The sequence below is a fragment of the Etheostoma cragini genome, unplaced genomic scaffold, assembly GCF_013103735.1.
Source record: "Etheostoma cragini isolate CJK2018 unplaced genomic scaffold, CSU_Ecrag_1.0 ScbMSFa_1782, whole genome shotgun sequence".
In the NCBI taxonomy this organism is placed as follows: Eukaryota; Metazoa; Chordata; class Actinopteri; order Perciformes; family Percidae; genus Etheostoma; species Etheostoma cragini.
This window is the reverse complement of record NW_023265872.1, coordinates 1-6,070: the sequence shown is the minus strand read 5'-3', so window position 1 is coordinate 6,070 and position 6,070 is coordinate 1. Positions and strand designations below refer to the sequence as shown.

At 41.0% G+C, this 6,070-nt stretch overlaps 1 long non-coding RNA gene across 1 annotated transcript; it reads right to left on the bottom strand.

The window, feature by feature from the left end:
• Positions 1-4,967: 4,967 nt before the first annotated feature.
• Positions 4,968-5,588, bottom strand: LOC117940138. The gene is made up of 3 exons (XR_004655710.1): positions 5,428-5,588; positions 5,067-5,185; positions 4,968-4,982 (listed from the first exon to the last, which is right to left on the bottom strand). It is a non-coding gene; the product is annotated as an uncharacterized LOC117940138 (long non-coding RNA).
• Between the last annotated feature and the right edge of the window lie 482 nt (positions 5,589-6,070).

The following is a 6,070-nucleotide window of genomic DNA, read 5'->3' as shown; positions in this document are numbered from 1 at the left end:
GGACAGGTCGGAGGGAGAAGACGGGGACAGGTCAGAGGGAGAAGACGGGGACAGGTCAGAGGGAGAAGACGGGGACAGATCTAAGGACAACACACAGAAACGTTGATTCCTAATATAAAAACTGAAATTAATAAATCTGTCTTCCAGGAGAAGACAGGGACAGATCCGTGGGAGAAGATGGGGACAGATCCGAGGACCAACCAAACCTCATGAAGACAGAGACAGATCCTTTTATTCGTCCTTATTTCTTGTTGGAGAAGAAGAACTCAGTTTGTTTTAAAACCGGAACACCTTATTTAAGTTTTGTTGCATGAATGTTTTATTTTGAAAGAGCGTAAAACAACTTCCTAATAAAACAGGTTGAGCTATGTGAGATTTATTTGATATAGTGTGTGTGTGTGTGTGTGTGTGTGTGTGTGTGTGTGTGTGTGTGTGTGTGTGTGTGTGTGTGTGTGTGTGTGTGTGTGTGTGTGTGTGTGTGTGTGTGTGTGTGTGTGTGTGTGTGTGTGTGTGTGTGTGTGTGTGTGTGTGTGTGAGAAAGTTTGTTAAAAAAAACTAAATGATTCAGTTTGAAATATTTTATCCACAAATTAATTTTAGTCTTAAAAGCCTCGTAGTAACTACTAGTTTAAATATAAATATACTCATAGTATGTCGAAAAATTCATAAAAAGTCATAGTATAAATTTTGGACATACTATGAATTTTTCGACATACTATACTGACTTTTCATGAATTTTTTTACATATACCATGACTTCGAAAAAGTCATAGTATGTCGAAAGATTCATAAAAAGTAGTAAAGAGTCATAGTATAGTGTGTCAAACTTTTTATTAATTTTTTGACATTATACTATGACTTTTTACGACTTATGAATTTTTAACATACTATACTATGAATTTTTTGAAAAACTATACTATGAATTTTTATGAAATTTTCGACATACTTTACTATGACTTTTTAGATATATTATACCGTGACTTAAAAAGTCATAGTATAGTATGTCGAAAAATTCATAAAAATTCATAGTATAGTTTTTCAAAAAATTCATAGTATAGTATGTTAAAAATTCATAGTATAGTACGTCGAAAAATTCATAAAAAGTCATAGTATAGTCGGTGGAAACATTCCAAAAATTCGTAAGAAGTCATAGTATAGTATGTCGAAAAAAATCATAAAAAGTCATAGTATAGTATGTCGAAAAATTAATAAAAAGTCGTAGTATAATATGTCTAAAAATTCATAAAAACTCATAGTATAGTATGTAGAAAAATTCAGAACAAGTAAGAACTCGTAGTGTAGTAAGTTGTAAAAAGTCCATATTTATAGTCCTTGTTGTAAAACCAGAAGAATGTAAAGTCCTCTGGAGAACGCGGGCGTTGATCCCGCGACCTCTCGCATGCTCAGCAAGCACTCTACCATTTGACATAATTCACCTTTAGATGAAAGGTCACATGTTCAGTATGTCAAAAATAGTCATAAAAAGTGGTAGTATAGTATGGGGCTAGTGGTAGTATAGTACGGGGCTAGTGGTAGTATAGTACGGGGCTAGTATAGTACGGGGCTAGTGGTAGTATAGTACGGGGTTAGTGGTAGTATAGTACAGGGCTAGTGGTAGTATAGTACGGGGCTAGTGGTAGTATAGTACGGGGCTAGTGGTAGTATAGTACGGGGCTAGTGGTAGTATAGTACGGGGCTAGTGGTAGTATAGTACGGGGCTAGTGGTAGTATAGTACGGGGCTAGTGGTAGTATAGTACGGGGCTAGTGGTAGTATAGTACGGGGCTAGTGGTAGTATAGTACGGGGCTAGTGGTAGTATAGTACGGGGCTAGTGGTAGTATAGTACGGGGCTAGTGGTAGTATAGTACGGGGCTATTCAGTTGGGCCAGATTTTCAAACCAAGAAGGTTACCAACGTACTGCCAAACCACTAACTGTCCCTGTCCCAGGATGGAGCCCCATCTGTCCCAAGCATGCACACTCGCTTCATATCCAGCTTCATATCCATCAAAAGGATATGGAGCCGTCAAAATAGCGGACGTATGCACACCTGAGCAGGGTCAGTCTATGGACTCTTCTCCTGCTGCAGACATGGTCTCAGCTTTCTTCAGGTCTCCTCAAAGCGTTTCATACACATCTGCAGCAAGAGTTTCAACTCTACGACTGTTGGAAGTGTCTGACGGGTGTTTTTTATAGCAGATGCCACGCCTGTTTTAATGTTATCGTCATTTATCACCTCAACCAGGACGGCCAGCATGCAGTCCTTTACGGTATCATAGTCTGTGAATGGCCTTTTCTTTTTGCTAATATCCAGGAAACAGGGAGCTCTCTCTGGGCTGCGTGACCGCGCCACGGTAGTCCTGCTCCGGTTATAAGATGCAAAGAAACTCTGGACTCTTGCAGCCTTCTCTGGAGACCCCTCAGGGAAATGGTTGCGGAAAGTCTGGTGTCTCTCAACGTGGTGCTTCCTCAGATTGTAATCTTTAAGTACTGCAACCCATTCATTACACATCTAACACACTGTTTCGGCGTTTGGATGTGGCGGTAAAATAAACCAGCATGCGTCAGTCCAGCCAGGGTCAAACTGACGGTTTTCATGATCCGTTTTACGTTTCATTGTTGAGAAAGACGCGATAGTAGTCTAAGTCTAGGCTGCTGCCTGCACAGCACGCTCGGCATTGTTTGCGTGTTGCTAGTTTGGCGGGACCACGTCTGGACCACGAGCTGGACCACGGGCGGGACCACGGCCTGGACCACGGGCAAGACCAAGGGCTGGAGCACGGCCTGGACCACGGGCTGGACCACGGGCGGGACCACTCAGCGGTTGCTTCCGGGCTGCATGTGTGGCCCGTGGGCCGCCAAATAAATAGTCATAGTATAGAATGTCGAAAAAAGTCCATATTTATTTACAAAAAAAATGTCATAGTATGTAAAAATGAGTCATGAAAAAATCATAATACAGTATGTTGAAAAAATGATATAGAGAAAGTAAAAGTTATATCATGAAGAAATGGAGGAGACGACACAGGTGAGACGGAGTCCTTTACACAGCCCGGCCTCACATCTGGAGAAGCAGCTGTCAATCAAAAAAGTCAAAGAATTTGTTGAGTTTGATAGGAGGTAAAAAATAAACCCAACACAATATTTAAAACACTATAGATGTGAAGTAATAAAGTAAAATATAATCATATAATCATAGATCCAAACACACTTTATTTCCTGCGTTCAGGTTCATTTTTTGCACCTCTTTTGACTTTTTTTCTGAATGAACGTTTAATGTTGCATAACGGAACAGTGATGGAAACCGGATCCGACGCCCGGCTGCTTTCATACGTTCGCCCACTGACACAAGCGACCCGTCTGTAATTCTAACGGCAGATTTATTTGAACAGTGAGAGACAGAATAATAATAAAGAAAACCCAGAAACACACACGTCAATGATGTGAGAAATTGATTTGCATTTTAATGAGGGGAATACTTTGGACCCCTCTGAACCAGGAAGATTTCTGGCTCACGGGGGTCTTCATACAGGTAACAGCTGAGATTAGAGGGAGGACTCCGTATCTCAGCTGTTACCTGTATGTAGACACCTGGAGTCCAGATGGTAGACCGACACAAGTCTGGAATGGTTACAAGACCATGGCCAAGACCAGAGAGCTCTCCGAGGATGTCAGGGACCAGATGGTAGACCGACACAAGTCTGGAATGGTTACAAGACCATGGCCTAGCAGCTTGGTGAGAAGGTGGACTGTTGTGAGAAACACCAAAGACGTGTTCGTCCTGCCCCCCCCGGAATCAGATGAGGAATCAGCCCAGAACTACACGGGGGGAGGGGGGTCTGGTCAATGATCTCAAAGCAGCTGGGACCAAGAAAACAATTGGTAACACACTATGCCGTGGAGGACGCCCTCATGTCCCACCGCTCAACAAAGCACATATACACGCCCGTCTTTTCTCAGCTGATATATCGGAACATCAGGTTTTTAAATGACCAGATATTTGTATCGTATTGGCCTTAACCCTCGTGTAGTCTTCACTTCGGGACCCTCTTGTGTCCCTCGGGTCGAACCCCGGGACTTATTTGGGGTTTTAGAAACAATTCTGAAATAAAATTTTATTTCATAATCTATTACCAATTATTGTCTTTATCTCCGTTTCCAACAGCTGAGATAACATCTATGTTTAGGGAATGCATCAGTCTCTACTAGCACACTATTAAACATGGAAGTGGGGTTCGTTTTTTGTCATAAGGTTTTAATTCATGTTAAAAATCCACTACGGAAACAACATAAGTGTCATATCCAGAATAAATTCTGAATTGAGTCAAAATACATGTTTGTCACAGGAAATAAGGAGAGGACGCTGGTTTACACTAGAAAACATGGAACATTTTTCTTCTTGTACAATTTTGAAATGGGTCAATTTGAGCCAAATACATACGAGGGTTTAAAATCCTTTATCAGCCGAGCTCTATTTGTCATTCAGCTTTTCAAAATACATTCAGGGCTGACGCCGCCTGTTAGTTTCTGCAAGTGGTCCTGGACCTGGTCTCGGGACTGCTCTCTCTTGTTACCTGGGTAGTAAACAGCGTCTTGACTCATGGGATTTGTTCCCTCTCTCCACTCTGACAACAGCTCGGCTTTAGAAAATGTTCAAGAGGAGGCGGCGTGAGTGAGTTGGTGTTTTTTAAGATGACTACTCTGAGAAAACAGTTTCCCACAATGTTCACACCAGTACGGTTTCTCTCCAGTGTGAATGCGTTGGTGGACTTTAAGGCTACAACTCAGAGAGAACGTTTTCCCACATTGATCACAGCTGTATGGTTTCTCACCAGTGTGAACTCGCCGGTGGGATTTTAAGCTTCCTAACTGTGTGAAAGCTGCCCCACATCGGTCACAGCTGTATGGTTTATCTCCAGAGTGAATGAGTTGGTGTCTTTTAAGGGTATTACTTTGAGGAAAAGTTTCCCCACATTGTTCACAGCTGTATGGTTTCTCTCCAGTGTGAATGCGCTGATGGCCTTTTAAGTTATCCAGCTGTGTGAAAGCTGCTCCACATAGATCACACTTGTAGGGTTTCTCTCCAGTGTGAAGTCTCTGATGAACCTTTAAATTTCCAGATCTTGTGAAGGACTTGCCACAGTGCTGACAGCTGTGATGTCCAGGTCCACCTCTTCCTCTCCGTTTCTATGGAAACAGAAAGACAGACAGTTAGATGCAATGGTGGAGCAATCCACACGCAAAACATTTGCTAACATGCCAATCCATGCTAATATATGCTAACATTAATAAGTGCATGCACATTTACAACATGTTGATATTCTACAAAAAGAATCATAAAGTCATCCATTTTAATTATATTTTGTCAAACCTTTAAAGCTGCCTGGTCAGTTTGTGTTGGAATGTAAAGGGTTAAATGGATTGTCCACCATTTGCTGCCTCTACTGTTACTAGGAAGAAGATGTTATGCTTTCAGCTCTGTGATTGGTTGGCTAGCTCTACATCTAAAGAGGGAGTTCCTTCAAATGAAAGTCAGATGGACCAATCAAATCTTCTCTCTCAATGGGTGGGGTTTGGTATCTGGCCGCTTTCTCATTAGATAGCGATGTAACGAAGGACGACCTTTTCAGACAGGTAAACAGGCTGCTAGAGAATCAGCCAATCAGGAGCGGCGCTGGGCTTTGCCTTCTGGTTCAGTCGAGGTTTTCCCGGTCCATCCAACAAAGAAATGCCCCAGGGAGACGACCAGTAACCATAGCAACAAGCCTCACCAGGGCCCCATGAATACATTACAAGTTCACTTCAGTTCTCTCTATTCTATATCTATTCAAATATATTCTATTGTATATCTATTTGAATCTATTCTATTGTATATCTATTTGAATCTATTTATCTATTAAAATCTATCTATTGTATATCTATTCAAATCTATTCTACTTTATATCAATTTTAAAACCTATTCTATTGTATATCTATTAAAATCTATTCTATTTCATATCTATTTAAAATCTATTCTATATCTATTTAAATCTATTCTATTGTATATCTATTTAAATCTATTCTATTGTATAT